This window comes from Manis pentadactyla, chromosome 17 (genome assembly GCF_030020395.1).
Source record: "Manis pentadactyla isolate mManPen7 chromosome 17, mManPen7.hap1, whole genome shotgun sequence".
In the NCBI taxonomy this organism is placed as follows: domain Eukaryota; kingdom Metazoa; phylum Chordata; class Mammalia; order Pholidota; family Manidae; genus Manis; species Manis pentadactyla.
Genome location: NC_080035.1, coordinates 66,567,370 through 66,578,271, shown reverse-complemented (window position 1 = coordinate 66,578,271; position 10,902 = coordinate 66,567,370). Strand labels below are relative to the sequence as shown.

The 10,902-nt window shown below is 42.4% G+C and overlaps 1 protein-coding gene across 9 annotated transcripts in view; it reads left to right on the top strand.

The window, feature by feature from the left end:
- Positions 1–7,126: 7,126 nt before the first annotated feature.
- The window catches only part of CHAMP1 (chromosome alignment maintaining phosphoprotein 1), a 33,426-nt gene continuing 29,650 nt past the window's right edge, over positions 7,127–10,902 (top strand). For 2 of the 9 annotated variants that reach the window (XR_008994584.1, XR_005028678.2), the window contains exons 1-2: positions 7,138–7,981; positions 10,347–10,441. The gene's annotated coding sequence lies outside the window, so the exon portion shown is untranslated. Of the gene's footprint in view, positions 7,982–10,346; positions 10,442–10,902 lie in introns of all 9 variants that reach the window. The other 7 variants (XR_008994582.1, XR_008994581.1, XR_008994583.1 and 4 more) reach the window with 7 other exon arrangements.

Genomic DNA, 10,902 nt, shown 5'->3' with positions numbered 1-10,902 from the left:
ATTATATATTATATATGTGTATGTTTGTGTGTGTATGTATGTGTGTATATGTATAGATATATCTCAGAATTATTCCATTTATAAATCCCTGGCAGTTTTTCTTTTTCAGCTCATGTAGTACACATGTACCTGTGTCAAAGTAATTATAAGCTAATAAACCTCTCATTTGAAAAGGCTTATTTGTACATCTTGAGGAGCAGAAATGTAGGTAGGAAGCCTGAAGAACTGTATCAGGCCCTAAAGTCGACCTTTTGGAGAACATGATTTCATGGGATGGGTGGTGGCAACTATCAAGAAGAAAAGAAAGGAGGCTGAGTTTCTTGGGGAAAAAAAACAGAGGGAGCTGGCCTAGACCTCAAAATTGATCCTTATGTCTAATAAAACAAAGAGCTCCATCCGAGGTTTCTCAGTACCAATTGTAGATCATTTCAAGATGACTGGGTGGGACATGAGGTACAGAGTCATGATGGGACAACATTTTCCTGGAAAAATAGAGACTAGAACCATAGCCTTGACTTCATTATAACAAATTTAAACAATGACTTGAGCTCCAAGTTTATATGCATTGCAGATTAATTGTGGACTAAGAACTTCCTTTGGGCTCAGATATTTTTCCAAAATGCACAGTCCACTGGGCTCCATTTCTAACCCAATATACTTATTCCTGTGAAGAGCATTATCAAAAGATATCAAGCCAGAAACAGACTTAGGGTATCCAAGTGAAAGGATGCACTTAAGTCAAAACCCAAATATAAACAAAGGAAATCAGCCTAAAACACATTAAGCATTTTCAATGGGCCCCTCATGACTGATAATCAAGCTGGATTAAGCACCATCTTGAACTACTGATAATAATGATCCACTGTGAGCCAAGACAGTATGTCTAAGGTACTTTCTATTCATGAAGTATCATTCTATCTCATCTATAAAACACAACTGATAGCTTATCACTACACGTTTAACACACTACATGTCTATCTTTTCCTACTCACGTCACTGTAATCCGAAACCTCAATCTCGCCCTCACCCTCACATTAAACCCAACCCTAACTCTAACCATAACCCTATACTCCTCTTACATCTTACCGAGCACCTAACCCGAACCCAGCCCTGTCCCCTGAACCCAACCCCTCACCATCACCATCAATGTCACACACACCTCACCAGAGCCCTGAAGCTCAATCTAGCCCTCACCCTCACATTAAATGCAGGCCCTAACTCTAACCATAACCCTATCCTCCCCGTGCACCTTACCAAGCATGTAACACTAACCCTACTCCTGGCCCTTACTCCGACCCCTCACCATCACCCACACTGAAGGAACAAAACAGCAACAGACTCACAGACTCCAAGAAGGGACTAGTGTTTACCAAAGGGGAGTGGAGGGGGGGACGGTTTGGGAGGGGGTGAGAGAAGGGGACTAAGGAGTACTATGATTGACACACACAGTGTCAAGGGGTCATGGGGAGGACAGTGTAGCACAGAGAAGGCAAACAGTGACTCTGTGGCATCTTACTACACTGATGGGTAGTGACTATAATGGGGTATGGGGGAACATGATAATATGGGTGAATATAGTAACCGCATTGTTTTTTCATGTGAAACCTTCATAAGAGTGTATATCAACAATACCTTAATAATTTAAAAAAACAGAGCTTCCTATGTTCCTCTCTATCTATTACATCTCATTTGTATTGTACTATAGTTATCTATGGTGACAACGTCGTTCATGGAACAGGCCCTCACTTTTGTAGTGCGGATGCAAAAAAAAGGAAAACTTCTTGAGTCTTCTGTTTCTTAAAAATAATCAGCCTAAAATAATCCACTCTTCAAAGAAACACATTTGGGGTAGCAAATTTTGCTCCCCTACATGACAAAATGCTGTATCTCCTTCTACACCAGCAAACTATTTCCAAAGACTGGTTTTCTTTCTTTCTCTTGTGCAGTACTGTCTCTATTTGATCCACCACAAATCTAAAGCATGGTTATAAATTACATTTTACTCTCTATATATCTGTATTGTTTGAGTATGCATAATGGAAGTGTATTCATGTACTGTTGAGGACTTTAAAAAAGACAAGTGAAGTTGGGAGATGCATTTGGGGGTGGTCTGTTCCTAAACTGAAATGTCCAATCCAGTGCTGGTCTCCTGCCCGCGCATCTATGTCATCTCATTGGCTTCTGGGTGTGTTGCCAGCCTTAGTATCTGAGGCTTTTCAAGAGAAATTATCTCAAACTTGGAGGTGAATTCAAATATTTCAGAAATGTTCAGCCAATATAGAATAGAATGTCCAACCCACAATCTAGACCTGATTTTAAGTTCTTGTCAGTGATGCGAAAATGACTTCAGTTTTGTTTAAAGCAAAAAGGTTTATTTCACATTAAGACCTATCAGCTAAATATGGCTCAGGAGTCATGCTAGCTCCTGGGGCCCATATAGTGTTGGTTGAGGCCTCTGTGGGGTCCATATCACAGCTCAGTCTCTCCCTTTGCCCAACCCTGCCTCCTTTTTGTCCCTCCACTTCAATTGGTGTTGATTTGAGACCTCTCCCTAGTAAATGCCCTACATGTCCACCTCTCGGTTCACTTCCCCAGCAACCCAACTTCTGACAAAGGCTCAACTGTGGCTAATTCTTTAGGGAAGAGGTTGGCACAGGGTTGTAAAAACCAGATACTAAATATTTTAAGTCTTGCAATCCTAAACCGTCACAACCACTGCACAGCTAGTCAAAGCTGCAACATATCCAATATGTAAACAAATGGATGTGGCAGTCTTCCAATAAAATTTTATTTGCCATAATAGCCAGGGGGTCAGGTTTGGCCAGTAGGTCCTAGTTTGCTGATTCCTGATCTATGGCAAACCCTGTTTATCAACAACCCTTCACTCTTCAGGTGACACTCCTATTCCTATTGATAAGAAAAAAGAGATGTTCTTCGCTCAGTGGTCTACACTATCCACAGTAACTTCTACTTGGCCCCAAGTAAGATCATCATAAACTTGTTCATGAAACATAGAGGAAAGGAAAGGGAGTGAGCCTGTCAGAACTCTCCATAGGCCAACAGCATTTGGACGTGTGGAGGTGGAGAAGCACAGGCAGCTGAAAGCAGCATGCCTCAGGGGAGGGGCCCCCAGAGAAGCTGACATGCCCCTGCTCAGCGACTAGCTCGGCCATGATGTGGGCCGCTCTACAAGAAAGTAGGAATGTGTGAAATACTACCATTTTTGTTACTACCATTCTACCAAACACCTTTTTTTTCTGTAATCAAGGAGTACAACACCACGCTATATGTATATATGATTTGAACTTAAAAAAGTTTTAAACTATTGAGTAAGAAGCATAACTTCCAGTTTAAGATGATGAACCTGACTCGTCAGGCACCTTTGGCTCTTTTAATCTCTGAGCTTCAGTTTCCTCATCAGCAGAATCAGAATAATGCTGCCTGTGCTAAAGGGTTGATGTGATAATGACATGATGCAATGAGAAAATGTCACTTGGTTTGATGAATGAAAGTCATATGGATTTTGAACACAGCCTGCTCAGAGCAGCGCCATTCCATTCCACTTTGGGTTGGCACACACAGTTTGTGAATGTGACAACTTTCCTTACCATTTTTTCAGTCTACTACCTGCTGAAATTTCACCCCCAGCTACAAAACACAGATCCTAACACTGTTGGCCTATTACCTCTCCCTAACCCTGCTCAGTAAAGGCAATCTTAAAACTTCTTTTAGCTGCCTGTAAAGTACTACCTATTCCCTCATCAAGCACATAGGTAGATTAAAATTCCTTAAATTCTGATAGTCTACTCTGTCTAGGTCCATTGACTCTGAAAACTACATTGAGTATTTTTTTTATCAATATCTGTAAGAAGCTGGTCTGCACTTTTCTTGCAGTGTCTTTGGCTTTGGTATCAGGGTCATGCTGGCTCCACAGAATTAGTTAGGAAGTGTTCCCTGTTCTTTCCTCTTTAAATCTTTGGAGAAGTTTTACAAGAATTAGTATTAGATTTTCTTTAAATGCTTGGTAGAATTCACCAGTGAAACCATTGTGTACAGGGATTCCCTTTGTTGGGAAAGTTTTTATCACTGAGTCAATTTCCTTACATGTTACAGATCTATTCAAAGTTTCTATTCTCCGGTGACCTAATTTGGGTAGGCTTCGTGTTTCTAGGAATTTGTCCATTTCTTCTAGGTTACCAAATTTGTTGGCATACAACTGTTCATAGGACTCTCTTATTTCTTTTTTTTTTTTTTTTGGTTGTTAGGTGATCTCTGACAGAGAAGCATGTTTTTTTTTGAGAGGGTATCTCTCATATTTATTGATCAAATGGTTGTTAACAACAATAAAATTCTGTATAGAGGACTCAATGCACAGTCATTAATCAACCCCAAGCCTATTTCTCAACAGTTTCTAATCTTCTGAAGCATAATGAACAAGTTCTTACATAGTGAATAAGTTCTTACATGGTGAACAGTGCAAGGGCAGTCATATCACAGAAACTTTTGGTTTTGATCACGCATCATGAACTATAAACAATCAAGTCAGATATGATCATTCGTTTGATTTTTATACTTGATTTATATGTGAATCCCACATTTCTCCCTTATTTTATTATTATTATTTTTTTAATAAAATGCTGAAGTGGTAGGTAGAAGCAAGATAAAGGTAGAAAACATAATTTAGTGCTGTAAGAGGGCAAATGTAGATGATCAGGTCTGTGCCTATCGACTAAGTATTAATCCAAGCTAGACAGGGGCAACAAAACATCCACAGATGCAGAAGATTTCTCTCAAAACAGGGGGGGTGAGGTTCTAAGCCTCCCCTCTGTTGATCCCCAATTTCTCTCCTGATGGCCCCCCTGCGACTGTGCCTGTCTTAGGTTGTTCCTCCCTTGGCACTCTCTTATTTCTGTTGAACTGGTAGAATGTTTCCACTTTCATTTCTGATTGCAGTAATTTGGTCTTCTCATTTTTTTATTTGTCCAACTAGCTAAACTTTTGTCAATTTTGTTGATCTTTTCAAAGAATCAAGTTTTGGTATCACTGTGTTTTTTCTAGTGTTTTATTCTCTACTTCATTTATCTCTGCTCTAATCCTTATTATTTCCTTCCTTCAGCTAGCTTTGGGTTTGCTTTGCTATTCTTTTTCTAGTTCCTGAAGTTGTAAAGTTAGGTTATTGAATTAAAATATTTCTCATTTTTTAATGTGTGCCTTCAATGTACAAACTCCATCTCATTGTGGTCAGAGAAGACATATGCCCTGTTGAACACAGACGTATGATTCTTCATTCACTTACACTTTCACTAGGCTCTCCTTCCACAGCAACCTCACATGCTGCACAACCTCACAAGGATCATTAACCTTGTCTTTTACTTTGTCCTATTCCTTGGAGCTGGTAATAGCACCAAAGTGGGTGTTGGTTGATAACATCTGTGTTGCAGAGCAGATATGAGACATAGAGTCAACACAAGTCATGCCAGGATCCCTGGGGCTGAGCCAGAAGGGTGGAATTGGTACATAATTCTGAGAGGTTTCATGGACTCTCAAGTTTCTGCCCTAAATCCAACATTCCTTTGCCAATAGTATATAACCCATCCCTCACCCAATCTGGCAAGGCAGATTTGGAGGAGTTCCTCTGCCATGTCATTGGTCTGGCCTTCCTATAATAAAACTCTCTCTGCTTCAAACTTGGTGCCTCAGAGATTGCCTTATTGTGCATCAGGCACTCAAATCAGGATTGTGGGTTCAATAACACTATCCTGAAAAATATCCCATGTATATTTGAGAAGAATGTGTATGCTTTTACTGGGTGGAGTGATCTGTATATGCCTGTTAGATACAGTTGGTTTATTGTGTTGTTTAAACACTCTTTTTCCTTATGTATGTTCTGTCTGGATTTCTATCTGTATTTGTGAGTGGGGTATTGAAGTCTCCAACAATTATTGCCCAACTATTTTTCCCTTCAATTGTGTCAATTTCTGCTTCATGTGTTTTCATGATCTACCATTAGGTACACAAATATTTATAATTGTATCATCTCACTGTATTGAATCTTTTAACATATAATATCCCAAACCAAATCCCTCCCAGACTGAACCTGCAGAGGGTTGAATGTGCTCTGTACCACATGTGAAGTCTGGAGTTGTACTTCGACATCAACCCTTCCTGAAGGACCCTAGATGCCAGATGTCACATCCTCTCACATCCCAAAACAAGTCCCTGGAAGCACAAATTGGTATGGATCAGACTCAGTCAGATCAGCCTACACAGGGCGATTCACACCTGGCCACCACTTCAGGAATGCCAGCCAACTCCCAGCCACCGCTTGCATTGTCCTCTAGCACCAGCCACAGAGGCCACCACCTTTCAAGGCCAATGTCACACTGGTAATGACCTCGGGGATCCCAGGTGACATCCATCAACCACCGAATGACCACCAAGGGCACATTAGTAGATGGCCCATTTTTCCTGTAGAAATGGGCTTTTACTTCTTTCCTGAGCCTCCGAAAGTGATAAACAGGCTCGAGATGATCCTTTGTCTTCAATACTAATTTGGAGGATGCTAATCAGATTTTGTTGTGTAAACTTCCTAAGAGGAGCAGTTAAATAACTATATTAAGAAACAAAAGCATAGTAAATTTAATCTCTGAATTCTTATATAAGTAGGTGTCAGTAGGTGGAATTAGCAGCTAAACAACTATTGAGTTAGGGTTCTACCCGTAACTCCAGCACTTAGTATTTGTGTAACCTTAGACAAGTTTTCTCCCCTTTAACACTGAGACATCTCAGAGGGTTATTTTAGTGAAGAGCATTGATAGAACTCCATGTTATAGGCCTGGAGTCTTCACATTAGGTACACAAGGGCACTTGAAGGTCATCCATGGAAACAAGCATCATACACCCTTATTTCCATTCACTAGACTGGAAATGCCTGATAACCACGTCAAAAAATATTAGTGAACTTTATTATCATGTTTATGCTTGAATCTTATTTTTATTTAGTTTAAAAAATATTGTCCAGAACATGGCAATAAGACAAAATAGTGACTGCATGGCTTTGTCATTTTTGACAGGCTAAGGGTTTTTTACTGTTTTATCTATTATTTCTTATTAATTCAAGCCCTAATTAATTAATTACATTACCCATTACCATGTAGATTTTTGTCCAGTGGTGATGTGCATGATTTCTGACAACATACAGGTTTATTGCCCTGTGGGGCATTAACCACCTTCGTATGCAATCAGCCTTCCTTTTGCAACTGTATGCACTCAGTCTTAGGGCTTCTATTATTGACTAGTTTACCTTCCTCTAAGTCCCTCATCGATGAGTTAATCTCTGATACATCACACTTCGTGGTTGTGTGAGAGTCATGTTTTAACCCCTAACTTCGAAAGCATAGTCTGACATTCCCCCAAGTCATACTCATCACTAAAATAAGTAACATTACGAAACGGGGTCCAGCGGCATCTGGGGGCAAAGCGTCTGCAACGCCGGGTCTCCTTGCGCTGCAACGTCCCGGTCGGGCACGTAAGGGCTACGGACCTGTTAACTGGAGACCTCAACAAAAGAAACAAGCCTGAGCCACAGAGCGGCCGGGCTCGGCCCCTCGATCTGGCGGGAGGGTAACGGGCTGACCGCCAGCGCAGCGGCTACGCAGCCCTTTCCCTGACAGGCCGGCGCGCGCGCACTTCCAGAGGCAGGGCCGCCTCCCGGCGTGCCGGCGCGCTCTCCGCAAAGCGGCGCCGGGCGATCAGCGATCTGATTGGCTCGCGCGGCAAGGCGCGCAGCGCCAAACTCGCTTCCCGTCAGTCCCCGCCCGTCCGTCCAGCGGCCGCGCGCACGCCGGCGCGCCCGCAGCCCGCGCCTGTCCGTCGCCGCCATTCGGAGGCCGCTGCGCCGCAGGCCTTCACGGAGCTCCCGGGACCGCGAGCCGGCCGCCCGCCGTCCTTCGCCCACCCGGACGCCGCCCGTGGCCCACCGGTGAGAAGCGGGGCTAGCGGGGTGGGGCGCCGTCCCGGCCGCTGACCCAGAGGCCCTGGTCCCGAGGAGGGGCCTGCGTCCCTGTCCGCTCGCGCCCGGCCTGCGGCGAGACCCCCTCCCCGGAGGCCGCGGGCCCGGCGCTCGCGGGGGGCGAGGCCTGCGTTCTCTCGTCGGAGGCAGGAAACGTTTGAAACCGCGCTGGGAAGTCGGGATCTGGCTCGGCGGTGAAGGCATTCTTCCCGTGTCAGTCCTGGACGCAGTTTTCTCCGCGCTTGGTCTGCGTGGGCTTTTGTCATCGTTGCTACTTAGAACAGAACGGGAGAGAGGTGATCATATATCTCCAAGGGGGTTAATGTCCAGAACCAATAAAGAACTCCTGCAACTCAACAGCAAAAAAGCCCAGTTCAAAGATGGGCAAAGGACTTGAGTAGGTATTTCTGCAAAGAAGATACACAAACGTTCAATGAGCATATCAAAGGATGCTCAGTAGCCGTCAGAATTACGAAATGAAAACCAGAAAGAGATACCGCTTCACATCCACTAGGATGGCGAGTGAGAAAAATCCTTGGTGAGGAGAAATTGGGACACTCTTTCTGCCGGGGATCTAAAGTGTGCAGCCGGCCGCTGAGGACAACGGTTTAGTGGTTCCTCAGAAATTTAAACATAGAGTTAGCAATACCACCTCGCAACGCTGGGTCTAAACTCCAGCAGCCTCATTAAAACATCCAAAATGAGGAAACCACGCAAATGTTAATGAGCAGATAAATGGAACACAGATTGTAATATATACAATGAAAGATCATTCATCCTTAAAAAGGAATAGAATCTGATAGGTGTGGCAGTATAGATTCCTAGGTCAACTATGCCAGACACAACAGGAAAAATACTGCACCAGAGAGGCAGGAAATGGAATACAGATCACCAGGGGCTGGTGGGGGGCGAGGGGTGGTGAAGAGTTCCTGTTTGATGGACACAGAGTTTCTGTGGTGATGAAAAGTCCTGGAAATGGATAATGGTGATGGTTGTATAACACTGTGAATGTTCTTAATGCTGCTAAGTTGTGCTTTTAAAAATAGGATGGTAAACCTTTTATTTTACCACAAAAATTTTAAATTTATAGGAAGAGGCAAAAATACAGAGGCAGTAAAGATCAGTGGTTGTGAGGAGCACAGGAAATTGTTATGGGAGTGAAATTATTCTGTAGGATTCTGTAATGGTGTACGTGTGACATTATGCCTTTGTGAAAACGCATAGAATGTACAAGTAGTGATCCCTAATGTAAACTGTAGAGTTTACAATGATATATCAATAATCTTAAGTTCTTAAAAATGTGCCACACCTAGTACAGCATGTTACTAATGGGAGGAATTGTGTGCAGGGGAGGAAAGGAGGTATATGAGAACAGAACACTGGTTTTTCTTTACACCTAAAATTGCTCTAAAAAATAAAATTTACTAATTTTTTAATCATTGAAGAGCAATGCTAGTGTGTATATACAAACAGAACCCAATTAACTTTAAACATGCTCCACATACTGAGTTTTTATTTTAAAAGCTATGCATCAAAAATTTTTTTAAATGGTGTTAGACTTCAAAGAAGAAACTGAATGGGAAATGGGTGTGATGCCATAGAACTTCATTCATTGAAAAATACGGGCGATGGGCTAGCAAAATACTAATGATTACAGCTTATGTTTTTTTAGAGACATGCTGTCTATAGAAGTGAAAAGTACAATGAGGAATTTTGGTTAATCTGTACAAATTAAAGTTACTTTCATAATTAAGTTTAGGAGCTCTGGAATTACGTGGGGGGTGGCAGGAAATTGCTAGAAGCTTAAAGCTGGAAGGAATCTGAGTTATCTGGCCTGTAGCCCCAGTTGAATCCTCTATGGAAAAGACAAGATGGTATTAAAACAGAGATCCACAATCAGGAACCACAGTCTTGTGTTGCTTCCTCTGGCCAATTGGTGTTATCTTGGAAAAATCACTTATATCCCTCAGCTTTAGTTTTCTCAGTTGTAGAATGAAGAGGTTGGACTCCAGTCCTCTGAGGACTTTTCCAGCCCCATTCTGATAGGCCTGTGGCCTCCGATTACGGGGGGCTCTTAACTAACAAGGCAGCTCATTCTATTCCATGATTCAAGCAGTTTGTAAAACTTATGTACTGACCTGAAGTCTGTTTTTCTGCTGGCTCCCACTTGTTCCTTCCTACTAGAACAGTTTGTATATTGTTCGTAATTCTTCCCCTTTTGAAGTTAAGTGTCTGTATTCAAAAATGACATTCTTTAAAGACTGCTTGCCATCCTGGTTACTTTCTCTGACATGTTCCCTATTGTGCAGGACTCTTAAAATGTGTTTCTTTCCAGAGCTGGAGACAGTGTCCTGCTGAAATACTCCAAAGATGGAATACAGTTCTCTGTAGTTCATATTCTGCTATTGATACTTGGAATCGAAATGTTTGGTAAACTTTATCTTGTTGGTTTTGGCCCATTGTACTGGCTTATCAAGAGCTTAATAAATTCCACTGTATTAGTTTGGTCTAGATAAACTAGAAAGAACCTAGATAGATAGCAGAACTTTATTCTGATATTTCATCAGATGCTCATTATTTGCATGTTACTGTCTAGGTTTGAGTTTCTTCATCTATAAATTGAAGTTTTAAAGTAGATGATCCCTGAAGTCTCTTGCCCTAAAATCCAGTGACTCCAAGACTAGATGGTAGATTGGGTCTTTTCTAGTTTTAAAACCAGGTGACTCTAAGATCAGGTCCCCAGGCTTCATAAGAGAATGTTTCGGATTGAACAGGTACTTTCTGAGCACCTAACGTGTACCAGGGATGTGCACAGGTCACAGAGGGGAAATGGGTCCCTTCCCCCAAGAGCCCACAGCCTGGTGTGGAGTCAGGCTCTAGTGCTAGAGGGT